The following is a 15,357-nucleotide window of genomic DNA, read 5'->3' as shown; positions in this document are numbered from 1 at the left end:
AGACATCTCGGAGGCAGATGAAGGGACAACCTATAGCGTGTACACTGCATGTACACACACATGCACAAACATACAAGCGAAGGTAAACACCAATGATACATGCTCTTAAAGGAACAGGCACAAATTCACACACACACACACACACACACACTGATCCTTTTACACACAGGGGGAGGAGATTATGCATGCAATGCAATTCCTTATTATCAGGCAGTTCCAAAAGATCTCTTAAATCTCTCCAGCTGGGCCAGAATGCTGTAGCGCATGTTCCGACTAAAACGAGAAAAAGGGATCACGTTTATCCTGTATTAGCTTTTCTGCACTGGCTCCCTGTAAAATCCAGAATTTAATTTAAAATCCTCCTCCTCACCTTCAAACCTCTTAATGGTCAGGCATCATCATATCTCAAAGAGCTCATTTAACCCTACTATTCTACCAAGGCAGAATTTTTTTGTAGTGAAGTATCTTGACAATATTTTTACTTGAGTAAAACCTGAGTACTTCTTCCACTACTGGTTTTATCTCCATTTCTGCCAGTTGTCCATGTTGCGATGTGACGACACATCTGCTTGAACAGTCCTGACTGACAGCATTGTAAGCAAACACTGTAACTTTAATATCATGTCCTTTGCACTGTGAACATTTAGAGAACAAGGTGTGACGGGATGTGATGTAACCAAGCGACAACCCACGGTGCTGAGAAATTAAACCAACGAAGAAGCGCCAATAACTGCAGTTCAATGGCCACTTGAAGTCAATCACCATGGACCCCCATGATAAAATGCCCAAATTTACAGCAGAAATAAAAATGTTAATAAAAATGTAAAGTCTGGTACGAAAAAGTGCAAATATCTGCATTGAGGACAACTGTAAGGGTGGATTTTTATAGAACTCACCTGTTTAAGTTATATTAAGGCTTTACGTTATCCATAATTTAGGGCGTGCTTTTTCTAGGTTCTAGGTTGGTGCATATCAGGTCAGCTGCTATCCGTTTCCTCTGCTGTGTCACCTGGGCTGCCTCATCTCCACATCCGGTTGCAGGGCGGTAATGGGGGAGCTGGGCCCGCCCACTCAGATACCTGTGCACACATCGATTATAGACATTAGGAACTTCTTCAAAACAACGATATGGCTTCTCTTGTGTTATGAGCCCCTCCTAGAAAATGTAATGCCCGTCCACAAATTTGTTTCTCCAGCTCCGTGGATGATACACCTCTTTGCCCATTTTTGGATCAGTCAGAAGTTAGGCTGTCCTCACAACCCACTATGAGCGCTCCAGAAAGCTATGGGGGACATTTTGATACGCAAATACAAATACATTTATTTTTTGTAAAAATGTTTTGTATATAATGTTAAAAAAGAAAGAAGAAGAATTCAGATATGACTGGGGATGTGATCTAAAAAGGTGAAAAGGGCATTTTTCATTTCATCTTGATTTTTAACATTGTGAAAAAACCCACATACACATCCACACATTCACTTTGAACACACACACACACACACACACACACACACACACACATACACACATCCATCCTCATCAACATGCACTCACAGAGATAAACAACAATAAAAAGATGAACGTCCACCATCAGCCTGCCCACTAATCCATCCCTCACCCTCATCCACATCATATGTGACTGGTTTAATCGCAGGCCAATCACTGCCGGGTCACAATTAATAAAAGCCACAGCAGCCGCAAATAAACAAGTCCAAATTGCTGCCTTAATCGAATGATGCAAACATCGGTGAGTTACAAAAGTTCACTGCCGCCACTGACAATTTCCTAATTGTATTCACTCATTCATGGCAATTTTATTAACATGGAGCGGATGTCTTCCGCCCTTCCACTGTCACAGCACCAGGGATCTAATTTCATTATTTTCCAGAAGATTTGCTTGACTACTGCCGCCATGCTAGTGGCGCACCATGGCCAGATGTTTATGCTATTTAAATGAGGAAGCAAAGCCTGTTGGGTAAACATAATTAAAGAAAGTTGAAGCTTTCTTTTTTTCCCCTCTTCCTTGTCCTCTCTTTGTCTACCTATCTCTTCTCCTACGAGTCTCTCTTTTTCTTAACTTTACTTCATTAGACAAATTTCAATTAACATCAGAGCCACATGTTTCTCTGAGCAGGAGCACAAGGCCTGCATGGAGGGCTGGGTAACGCAGACAAGTGTGACTCAGTGGACACACGCGTGCACACACACACACACACACACACACAGGATGCACAGATGCCTAAGACTGCACTTAACATACAAATATGCAGAGTTTGTGCAAACATTAACTGGAGAAAAGGGCTTTAGTCAAAGTTTTTTTAACGGGACACGTTGACTGGTTGATAAAGTGCATCTGTGTGCGTGTGTCATCACTCACAGCGCTTGCCTACCTTTTGCGACTGATGAATCCACACACTGTTGACCTGTGGCCTCCTCCACGTGTGTGTGTTTATTAAAATCATCATCCAGCGCAGGCCAATCACGCAGCCATTTCTGTCTACGCCTGTCGCATGCTAAATAAGAGGAGAGATAGAGTAACAAAGAGAGAGCGAGAGAGAGACTGAGGGTAAATTAAATCACTCATGTCACAGTGCTAATAGGCCAGCCTCACTTGGTGTAATTCCAGGGGCCGGCGCTGCAAAAAATAAGTAGGGTTAAAAAAAAAATCTAGAGCAAGAAAAATCTATTAGGGCCGATATCACAGACCCTTCACAGGAGGTCATTACAAGATTATGTAAACCAAGAGAGAGTATGTCCATGCAGTGGTCATTTGCATGTGATTATTGCATCAGAGTAATACAGACATGTCAAATATGCACACGGACTCGGGGCATGCACACACTGAGTTGTGTCATCAGGGTACATCATAGACGGGACTTGATCTTCCAAACAAACACAAGCTCACAAAAGCTCCTGTTTGCAGGGCGGTTATTCAAAGTGAGGATTTATTCAGCCCCATTTAGTGTTATGATTTGGGGGGGTGCCTTGCTCATAAAAGCCCTCATTCTAACCACCAGAAGCAGAAGCATCTATTTACTCCGTTTGATAGAAAACAACCCATTCTCTGTTTGCATTGCCGCCCCGCGCAGCCACCTCTGACGGCTGAAATATGTTTCGCAGCTCCAGACATACAGGCGCTTCTTAAGTATGCAGCACGCGGCACATTCGATACCCTTTAGTGCACACGAACTGAGTAGCTGTCAAAAATACAACAGGCATCTCAAGTAATTATGCAGATTTATGCAAAACATTAACAAGAAGAATTAAAGGCACAAATGAGGTGGCTACACTTGAATTGTTAAGATTATGAATAATTACCATGAATCTTTTTGCTCTTAATATAACTTGTTTTTGATAAACAAAGCCTTAATTATCGGAATACTTTAGAGGATTCCGGTGACCTTCATTAATCTTAGACAACAAGTCTCCGGCGAGACTTGAGATGAGGCCTGTGCATGTGCACTCACACATGCCCCAACACACACACATATAGGGTAAACACGCGCGCATGCACGGCAGCACATATGCTAACTAGCCACTTCAGCCCGCAGCGAGGAGACAGGCAGGTATGTCTCCTAGTTAAGCCAAGAGAGCTCCTCACACTCCCTGGTGTGTCCAGGTACGCTACGCCAGGAGGACAGATGCACACACACACACACACACACACACACACACACACACACACATACACACAGCAGGTGACTTAGATGCTCCTTTGAGAATTGGCAGCACCAGGTTCTTCACTAATTACAATTACATCTCACTTCCCTCCCCTTTCCACTTTCCTCCAACTTTGGACATGAATATTCCAGCAGAGCCATTGTGCATTGGACACGCTGCTCAATATGTCCCATAATTAAAAAGCATGATGTGCGAGATGAAAATACTAAGTGCACTCAGACTCTGCTCAGGGCTCACTGTAGCAGTGGGAAGAAAAATTAAATTCAACTTCTTCTTTTTTTCACCCATAAACAAGAGTGTAGTGGAACTGAATAGCTTAATCTGTGAACAAACTGTTTAACAGCCAAACCTCCTCATCGTCTCTCACCAGTCAGGGATCTTTAAATCAAATCCTAAAAGTATATGTGAAGAAGGGCCTCATGTGGGGAATGATATGAGAACAAATGTCTTCTTATTGTTGTCCCTGATTTGTTCTTATTTTCTTAGATGTCATTGACTTCTGGCATTCAACAATGTTTTCTCATTCTTGCTCTTCTCAAGGTAAGATTGGACACGTGGTCAGGAACTCTCTCTCCCACAATGACAAGGGAAACACATCTGGTATTAACAGTACACAAATGCTTTGCCCAATGCAAGGACGCACGTTTTACATTTGAGGAACATAAAAAAAATGCATATGTATCATATAACCACATTTAGATTATGATTATAGAGTAACTATAATGCTTGAATGATTACATTTGTGGCTGACCCGATCCAAGATTTGAACTGGTGCCGCTTGATTCACAACCAATCATTGTCCATGATATTATGGTGCAATATGCAGTATTATTGTCAACCAGCACAGAACGAAGTCACTCCAAGATTCTCCTAGCGTTGACAAAGCTAGGAGAATCTTTGTCAAAGCTACGGCAAAGCCGGGCTGGCCGTGCATGTTTGTCTTATCCTTCAATGTTAGCACAACTAGTGCTGGTAGCACAACTAGCGCTGTTAGTACTGTAACCTGTGAGCCGCCAGCTCAGCCATCGTCGTGTTGAGAGCCAGTTGGGAGGCATTAAAAATGCTCCCATATCTCCATGCATTTGGCACCTTTAAGTTATGTAGACTTTCACACTTTGATATTTCCCAAAATTATGTTGTAGGTTGAATTAGGACCTGTATGGTCTTTCGGAATTTCCATAATGAATGTAAGGTGGGAGTAACAGACTTTTTTATTAGTGTAGCGTCACTCAAGACTGCTAGGTTATAACATACCCCACAAAAACCCAACATCCTACCCAGAAATGAGTCAACATGAACCTGTCAGCTGATTGAATGAAATACGATGGCATTTCAGGCTGCATGGTGCACTGGTGTAGATAGGTGTGTATTTCAGGGAATTCAAAAACAACTTACAAGCTGGAAAACAGCTTCAGAAAGGCAGAAATCTCAGCAATTGGTGGAGTAATTGGTATTGATCAAGAATGCTCTGCCACAGATAGAAACCCTGCAGATATGTTATGGTCATTTCGTACTATATGAGACAGGAAAATCTTCACTCAATGCACTATTAAATTCTCTGGCTCTTTCAGCTGCATGTTGATTAGGTCTGAACTTTGAAACTGAAGCTTTTCAACCTCCTAATCTTTGTGTCAAGTGGAGCAAATGGAGGTTAAACCCCCTGAACCTCCTTTAAAATTAGCCAGAAATGTTTATGCGGTAAATCCACAGTATACTTCATAGAAGTAATATGTCTCTAAGTATTATTTCCCTCCGAGAAAGTGGAGGTCACAGTTTATCTGACTTCTTTTATTAACCACCACATCACTGACACACAACTATAAGCATATGGAGGCATCAAGCATGTTAAAATATTCCGTCTCACCATGTGTACGTTAAACAGTAATGCAGACCGGCTCTATTGATCATGAAAACACAGCATTCGTCATCTAGAGGAGAACAAAACAAGCCAATATAGTGTTCAAATGCTTTACTGCCCTCGAGAACACATCAATGTAGGAATATTGGCCTGGTTTACATAGAAGGTGAAAAGAGCAAAAGAAGAGTGGGGGAAAGAAGAGATGGACGCCGTTAAGCTGTTAGTCAAGACAGCCAGATTTACCGTTTCTATTTCTACATTTTCCCTCTGTGGATCGATTGGAAGAGTCGGTTCATTTTCTCCGACATCAATACTGCGGAGCCTGGTACAGTTCGCTCCCCTCCAACTGCCTTTCATCCTGGCCACACTGGAGCTGGTGGATGTTCGTGTTAGCCTGATGCTCGAGGTGAGGGCTGCCCTCCCCAGCACAGGATCAACTCAGGCTCACCTTTCCAATGCTGCAACCTCACCCGCGAGGAGGAAGGGAGGGAGGACGGGGAGAAAATAAATAAATAGCTGACCTCTCACGAGTGGTTCCCGGCGATGTCTACCTCTTTTATAGTCAGTTGGTGGAACTTTTGAGGACCCTTTCCCACTTCCTGCGCAGTGGCAGGATGCTAAATGTTGGCCGGCTACTCCGTTTCCTGCCCTGGTGTCTGACTATGGAGGTGCCTCACAGAGGGAGAATCCTTTTCTTTTAATACTTCGGGAGGTGCATGGTGCCCTCGCCAGCAGCTCTCAACAGCCCCCCACACCCCCACCCCCAACCCCGGCTCAAACCTTGAAGAAGCGCAGGGAGAGGAAGTTGAAGAAAACTGGCCTGAATCTCAGCGCCCAAGGGCAGCCCCAGCCTCCATCTCAGCACCCTGACCTCACCTCCTGGGGAGCGAGGTGGTCCAGGCGGTCGTCAAGTCAGGCTGTGGAGGGGGGTCGGGGGGGGGACTTGGCATGCATCTTTGAGAGTAGTCCAAGGTGCTCACAGAAAATCATGCCCCAGGACTGGAGAACTACACTCTACTCACATGACTTCTGTTTGATGCTTGTGCTCCTTTTTTATTTTCATTTCTATATTTTGATTTATGGTCCTAGCACATGTGTAGCAAATCAATGAATTAAATACGTTTGAAGCGTCTTTTTATTCTCGTGGTAAAACAATCATCATCGAAAATAAATATCTGTCTCCCATAGATATATATTCTTGTTTATTATTTTCTTTCTGTCTTTTTTATATATTTGATGAAAGCAACTCTGCAAGAAGAACAATTATTTTTATTGGGAATGATTTCTAATCAACTAAGCACATTGACTGTTTTTGACACTTCCTTTTTCTTAATTATTATTAAAGACTCCAAGCTTCTCTGTAATAGACAACGTTACTCGATGGCTGAGCTGCACTGCAGTGGAATTCAGCAATTTACTCAGAGCATCTTTGTCTTCTGTACTGTCACAATTCCCCAGTGAAATGGAATATTTGAGTGGTGAAACATTACAAGAGGGATTTAAATCAAATCCTTTGCATCTGATAGGACCGCCCAAAAGAGGGCGGGCTTAGTCTATAGCGTGATACGGCGGTCTGGAGGACTGCGGCTGATTGAAGTTGCAGATTGATTGATGCCTCGATGTCATTATATTACTGGGTTTTTTATTTTACAGGGAAAGAAGATTACAGGATATGTAAATACTAATAAAAAATTAGAATAAAATGTTGCATATATTGTGAAATATGTGCACAATATTAACCCTAGTAATTAATATTATATTATGATATTAACCCTAAGAGGGTTATTTATAATAATCTAATAATTTATGATATTAATATCTCTTTATTTGAAAAAAAATTTATTCAGGTTAATAGATATGCTTCACAACACATATAGAGCTGACCCAAGTCAGAAAATGGACTAAAACTTTTATACAACAATAAATATGTAAAGTCTCTCTATTGTGCCTCTGGGCCTTTTGCCTTTTCCCAGTCAAGTGTCCCATAATCCACCGGTGTAACCACGGATGCGTGTGGGCAACATATTGCTCAGACTCTGACCCTGCCGCCTTCCTAATTAGGCCTAAGTGAAGTGCTGTTGTTGTCTTCGGCCCCCTGCCCTCACCTGCAGCTACCTGCTCCAACACGAGAAGCTGCACAGCGTTGCCATTTGTGCTCCAGTGTGTTTGTGTCTGCCTCCACGCTCCCATGTGGCCCCAACACACACACACACACACACACACACACACACTAGAGTCTGCCCCCACCTCCAGGCAAACAGATGTCCCCTTTAGCTAGCATGTCCACGTTTACACACAAAAACACACACACACACACACACACACACACACACACACACATCCGAGGCAACATGGATGTTTCACAAAACGACAGTGAGATGAAGTCTTCCATCTGGCTCTGTTCACACAGCTGAACCTGTCCCACTCCGCTCACATGTCACACAGGATACAGAAACACAACACCAACACGACAGTCTGAGTTCGTCCCCCATGCCAGTAAAATAACTAAATCTGACACACAGTCACACACCATCATGTTAGTGTGTGTGACAACGAGGGGCTGGAATCAGCATGGAAAAGGCAACAAAAAAATGGTATAAAGAAAAAATATATTTGAATGATTTCTGCAGATACACCAGACAAAAACTTGAAAGCATTGTGGGTATTTTCTTTTATTTTTTCTATTATTTTCACTCCAGGCACACGTCTTTTCAACATCACTGTCAGTTCACAGTGATATGAGACAGAGGTTACATCCTAGAATAGACATGAGAGTGTCTCTTTTTAGGATTCCAGGAGGAAACAAATATTACAAAATATGCTTTTGCTTGAAAACGGTGCCAAAACCCTGACTTGCCATCAGAAATGGTATGCATCTATATTTAAATGCACATTTTCCCTCTCTCTCTCTCTCTCTCTCTCTCTCTCTCTCTCTCTCTCTCTCTCTCTCTCTCTCTCTCACACACACACACACACACACACACACACACGCACACACAGAACCACCCTTACTCAGCTCGCCCCCCTTCATTTGTGGTTTTGCCATTACTGAAGGTTTTATGTGCGTGCATTTGTAAAAGAAGCTCAACCCAACAAATATATTCGGCTCCCAGTTTCACCACCGAGCCCCCAAAATTCATGTAAAACACCCTAACTCCTGGTGCTTTTAAAAAAAGGGATTGGCTGATACAGGATAATGATGGAGATTTCAGCTTGATTATGGGAGCCCATCCCCATCAAATATTCCATTCCCTTTTTCACATTCAGGCTTTATGAAAAAAAAAAATCAGACCGTGTACCTGGAGCTGCAGGCCTGAGAAATCTATGGACGACACAGAGATGAGACAGCATGTGCATGTGGGGGAGAAAAAAGAGTAAATATCTGTGAAAATTAAATGAAGTGAAAAACTGTCATTTTTAATATAAAAGAAGAAAATCTCATCTAGTCCGAAGTTTAACCTTCAAATCATAATTTCAAACTGATTATTTTACAACATTTAATAACTGCTTTGGTAGAGTTGTAATGTGCTATGTCTTTAAATTGTGGTTTCTAAATCTCAGTGACTCTCAGCGTTGGGAACCGAGGGATCACAAAATCAAAATACTGGTCAGCAGATGAATAACAGGACAGGAACCAGAACAAAAACATCTGCTACAAATAATGATATCAATTTGTTCAACCAAATTACTGGAATACTGGATAATTCTACCTTTTAGCGTGTTCAGATTGTTTCAATTTAATACAATAAAAGACTGTTTTGTTTAAAGGAGTCGTAAGTGAAAAAAGGTAGGAACCACTGTCACAAGCAGCCAAATGAAAACAATTCAAATTCAGCTTATCATAGTCATTCATTATTTATAATAAGCTTTGAAGGTAACTTACAGAGGAGTGTTTGTATATATTAACAATTCATCTTAAAAACTTTAATTTTAATTTACAGCTTTTAACTCGTAAAAATGTTGTAATAAACCATCAAATGCAGGTTCAAATAATTTGTCCTCCGTCTAAATATTGTAAGATAATTTAAATCATGTGTAAAGATTGAAGGCAATGAAAAGGAAATGTTTCCTTTTGTTCACTGTCATAATGTTGAAATGAGTTGGTTTCCTGATAATTGTGGTTTAGTGTTTGATTTGCATCATTACGGTGTCACTGTAGAGTACTCTATTTTTGATTATTAAAGGTATGTTTATGTATCTCATGGTTGATGTCGTGGATGTGAACAACCATCATTGTCTCTTTTATGAAATAAATCTCTGCTTGCTATGTTTTCATGATTGAATTAACAATCACCACATTCTTTTAAATCCAACTACGGTTAGAATGTAACTGTACTGAGTAACGAGTATTTAAATTTTATGCAACCTTCCTGTCCACTGAAAACCATGTATCTCCAAATTTGGTGATGTTTAAATGTATTTATTTATTGAGCAGTAAAATCAGAACATCTTTAATATCTACAGGTGTAAAATGCAACACATACATCAATGCAGCAGTTATATGAATCCAGAGACATCATATTATTAGTGAAACACTGACAAGAATCATTTACTGCAGAGTGCAGAGTTTACATTACTTCAGTAAAGAATGAGAATACCTCTTTCACCACTGGAATTTAATTTCTCAACATATACAATGTGAAGATGATCTGATAAATTTAAAGCATGAATTACTTGATCTAATTTGATACGGATGTTTTCATTGAATGCTACGTGAGATATGACCCAACATACAGCATTTTGTATTAAGAGTTTTGCACACTGAAACTTGTTTAAATAGAATAGTAAAATAGTAAAAATAACTCTAATTTATGACTGCAAATACATAACCTAGCCATGCCTCTCACTTTACACTACAGAATAGTAGTTTACATTGACATAACAGCCTATTATTGCAACTCATTTAATATCAAATTAAATGTTAACTTGCTCCCAACACAGTTGATCTTCTACAGGAAATATTATATATATATATATATATATATATATATATACACACACACACACTATATCAAGCAAGTCTCCAGAAGAAAATAATGTAGGCTGATGCTAACCACAAGGAGTGGCGGCGTTCTACACTAAAAGAATGTTAACAATGTTAATAAACACATTTCATATGAGCCTCATCTACTTAACAGGTTTCTGAATCTCAACATCATGTTACAGGGAACGAGTGTAAATAAATAACGAGTGCCCCATCAGACTTTCTTATACAACATTACGTAACAAGAGTTAGCAGCGTAATGTAAAGATGCAACAATGCAACATAACAAGTGTAAATAAATTACATCCTCCTTAAGCAATTTCTCACATAACGCTAACAAACAAAAGCAAGGATTTTGCGTAACTACCCTGTGTAACTAGCGTAAATGAACATCAGGCAACGCTAACTTTTTGTTGCTAGGTTACCACATAATTTGCTCAGGCCGGATGCCAAAACTTCCACATTCAACATATGCGGTTTGGAAAAACGTACGATGCCAACATGTTGTCCTGGCGACTGAGCCGGGCGGTAAGATGAGATGAAGGAGCCGCCAACGACCAACTCTTCATGAAAGCAAAATGAATCCTAAGATCATCTCCCCATTCATTTATTTAATCAGCAGCGGAAAGTACATTGATTCGTTTCATCATGCCCTCCAGAAAGCGCCTTGCTTGCGAGTAGATGGTGAACTTGGCCACCTCCTGCACGTCTCGGCCCATCAAAGTGTTGGCAGAAGCTGCAAACTTTTGATTCTTTTCAAAGTTTTGAAGTAAATGAAGTTCCCCTGTATGTAAAGCCCAGACACAAAGGTGGTGATTGGAGACAAGAGGGGCAGGAGAGGGGGGGTGTGAGGCAGAGAAAAGTGGAGGTCAACAACAAGTCAAAGCAACCATCTCCTTTTATTTCCCTCTGAGCAATTTAGAGCGACACAAATGTCTGCTTCGGGAGCCTATTGGATTCATGTTGATAACCTATGAGATAAATATGCTAAAACATTCGTCTGTGAGAAGGAGAGGGTGAGAGGAAACAAGGAGGTGAGAGGGAGAACGAAGGAGGTGCAACAGGCACACACATAATCAGAAGTTGCTGGTAATGTGCAGGCATTCACCCATTGGACGAACATCTTTCACTTTATTAGCATGACAAAGAACACAATCATTTTGGATATGCCTGAATGCCGTTTTCATTAACTTCCCAATGATTTATTAATAAAAGTGTCAGAATTGCTGTGAAAGCTGTAGGCCTCAGCCAAACCTCCCCCCCCCCAAAAAAAAAGAAAGAAAGAAAAGAAATTGAACAAGAAACAGAGAAAAATAACCCAAACCAGATAAAATAAAAAGTGGTCTTAGGAAATGAGTATAGAGAGAGCAGAGGGGAGTCAGAGAGACGGGATGAGGGTGAACACAGGGTTAACACGGAGAGCGCTTTACAACCGCGGATCCCCTTCTAAATGTAAAGTATATCCAGTTAATTATGACATTCATTAGGTTTTAACACAGCACATTCAGACTCAGACTCCCAGCTGGGAAACGTTCTGCAGTCGGCTAATAGGGAATCCCATCAGCCATGGAGGGGAATGAGGCTCGTATGCTTTCATACGCTGCTTCACAGAGGAAGACCAGCAGCAGCCCAGAACCCTGACCCGCTACGATGCTGTTGCTTGAAAACGTCATCTTACATCGAATGATACCGCCATCATCTCGATTGTCGGTATCTTTGACTTAAGGAGCGTGACTGTTTCTACACCAGTGATAATAGTTGGCTGTGAAACTTCTGTCATTTATAATAGATCTACTGTAGAAAAACCACCTAAACACAAGGACCATGTTAGTCCCAACACATGGGGCCCTAGTTTCGTGGCGCAGCGCAGGGCGGCGCAGGGTGGCGGAGCCGGCGCAATGCAAGTTTCGACCCGGGCAGCCTTGCGCACCGTCAGTTTGGCAGTTTGGTGGATTGCCTGCGCCAAGATGGGTGTGGCGGCGCAGCAGGGGGAGGCGTTACAGATTCAGCTTGGCGTAGCGGAAGTTTCGTGGCAAAAAGCCTCGCTGAGACTGCGCTGAAAGCTCGCCAGCTCCGACCTGGTCTACTTTCGGCGCAAGGTGCAAGGCGTAAATAAAGCCCATTCATTCAATGCCAATCACAGCTGGCGGATCGGAAGTTTGGTTGACGGCGCGCAGTGCGTACACGTCACCGAGACCTCACAGGCAGGTTTCCACAGTTCCAGGCACATTTAAATGCAATAAATAATCACAACAAACACTATTTAATGCAACTAATTGAATCAACACGTGAATGTATATCTATATAGATTGTCCCGTCACATCTGACGTCAGATCAAAGGCGGATGGCACGCGTAACGGAAACTCAGCCTCTCGGACCAAAACATCTCCCTCTCTCTCTCCTGTTTTTTATAATATCGGCATTGTTATTATTATGATACGCGCGTGATGCGCGTGGTGGGAGCGGCGGCGCTGCTTCTGTCATCGGGTTGTCAAGTGACGGAACTTGCACTGAACCTCCCCTAACGCATTAAAGGTGAGGAGAGGAGCTCATTTGATTGGTGAAGATCTGAATCGGCTGTATTAATCCCAGTCCACGCCTCGTCTCCTCCTCGTCTCCCACTCACGCCTTCTTCTCCTCCCTCTTTCCCACTTGCGCGGGTGGGAGTGACGGGTGCCTGCGCGAGCCTGCGCGGTGCACGAAACTTGCAAAGTCCAGGCGGACACACCCCGTCGGCGTGGCGCAGGTGCGCTGAGAGCTGACTGCGCCTGGTCTACGAAACTAGGGCCCTAGATCTCACAACATCTAATAGTGTCCAACAGAAAAGAAGTTCCCTTCATTCAAACACAGCTTTCATTACTCAGTTTCATCTATTTAACCGATACAGGTTTCAGTTATAATCCCACACAGCAAAGCATTGTTTTATGAATTATGTTTCTAACCTTTCACTGTTGTACATAATACATTTCCTTTGCCTACTTTGACACACTGTACTCAAAAAGCACTTGTATTGGTATTTAAATGCTTCTAAATGCTTCTTTTGCACTTCTGGTTAGACGTCAACTGCATTTCATTGGTTCTGTTCCTGTACTCTGCTAGTCACAATAAAGTTGAATCTAATCTAATCTTATTTAAATCTGAGTGGTGCGGGGTCAAAAAACAGGTTAGTGTCCTAAAAAAAAAAAGTAATTTTGTTGCATTTTTTTGTTTTGTTTCAATTTAATTGCGTATTAATTCAAACCATGCTGGGTTTCATTTACCAAGCCCATTTTGTTGCCAAAACGTCATTTTCTTGAGTAAACCTAACTACCGTAGATGACCAAATAATCGCCCGCGTGCAAATACGCGCCTGTGCTCTAATAGCCGCCGGGGTCTGACCTCATTTGGCATAATAAACGCCGGTTCAATTAAACGCCCGGGCGATTAAGTGTTTACCATAGTCTTGCACAGAAAACAAAAGTTTTTTTTTAACAGCACTTCACGGCTCTCACCTCTTCTGTCAGTCAGCCCCTCCTCTCGCGCTCTCTCTCTCTCTCGCATGCAGGCGCGCGCACACACACACACACACAGACACACAAACACAGGCGCGCTAGACTGAGGGATATAGGGATATAGATAAATGCGCTAATGTACAGTGTTGAAATTACCGCGATCGACCCCCCCTTCCGTTATCATTCATAACACTGCTCTGATCAGCTCCCTGTGTCGCGGTAACACAGACAAACTGTCTTTGTATTTATTGTCTGATGTCAATAAAGATGCGTCGGGGGGAAAAAGTAGTTTTGTTCCAGTGGTGCTATGGTGAGCTCCTTGTTCTTTACATGATGGTCTGGTGCTGCTCATTGCAAAAATAAATTGTAGCCTGTTGCAAATACGCGCCTGGTTCTTATAAACGCCTGGGCTCCAAGTCGATTTAGCATATTAAACGCCCGGGCTACTAAATGGTCATCTACGGTATATAGTTTTGTTTTAAACCTTTATTCTGTGTTTGCTCAAACAACTGTACAGCTTTACGTCCGCAAAGCTGTATGATTATACAAAAATACAAAAGCTTAATACAAGCACTTTTAGAAGACTGACACATTTATTTATTTTTATCCATATCCAGTTTCTCACAATTATTAATTAGAAAATATTCTTGTCAGGATTAAAAAGGCAGAGAAAATATAATAAAAAAATAAAATAAAAAATAAAATATGTAGACAATAAAGGGTAACGAGTAGGTTTGCATGGTAAACATGTATCAGGGTCAGATTTTAAAGCCCAAAATGAGCTCCATCTATCAGCCTTACAGTACATCAGTATATCTACAAGAGAAATAAGAACATTCAACAATGAAACAGATAAAAAATCCTCAATAACCATAACATAATTTATCAAAAATGGTCGTAATGATGGAAACTAGCTTTCTACACAAATCATCATGGCCTTGCATATTCACCCTGACAACTATATATGAGCTGAAAGCTGCCGCAGCGTTCTGGATGCCAGATGTAATCGTCCCATCGCTCCTGTTACTGTCTGCAGCTTCCTGCTGCAGGAGGAAGTTAGGAGCAGGAGGAACTATACACCAGTCATGGACCTGTTTCCTTTGGACCCCTATTCCATCGTGGTATGCTTTTATGAATACATTTTCCATTGGGGTTCTTGGCTGGCTGTGAAGGAGGAATGGTTCATTTCAGTATCCAAAAGGCCGGCCTGGGAGAACCCCCCCCCCCCCCCCCCCCACCACCACCACCACCTTCACCCACAACACAAACAGAAACAATGGAAAAAAGGGAACTTGACAAGTGATTTAAAAGATCAAGCTTTTCCACCACTGAGCTGATGAAC

The 15,357-nt window shown here is 41.9% G+C and overlaps 1 long non-coding RNA gene across 3 annotated transcripts in view; it reads right to left on the bottom strand.

Annotated features, from left to right (window-relative positions):
• Positions 1-950: 950 nt before the first annotated feature.
• Positions 951-15,357, bottom strand: part of LOC311020988 — a 62,254-nt gene continuing 47,847 nt past the window's right edge. For 2 of the 3 annotated variants that reach the window (XR_014597958.1, XR_014597959.1), the window contains 2 exons: positions 2,392-2,514; positions 951-1,079 (listed from right to left, as the gene is read on the bottom strand). This is a non-coding gene — a long non-coding RNA (uncharacterized lncRNA). Of the gene's footprint in view, positions 1,080-2,391; positions 2,515-10,526; positions 11,309-15,357 lie in introns of those variants that run through there. The other variant, XR_014597960.1, reaches the window with a different exon arrangement.

The sequence above is a fragment of the Eutrigla gurnardus genome (assembly GCF_963514095.1).
Source record: "Eutrigla gurnardus genome assembly, chromosome: 11".
Lineage (NCBI taxonomy): Eukaryota > Metazoa > Chordata > Actinopteri > Perciformes > Triglidae > Eutrigla > Eutrigla gurnardus.
Note: the sequence above shows the minus strand (reverse complement) of the source record. Positions and strands in the feature narration are given on the sequence as shown.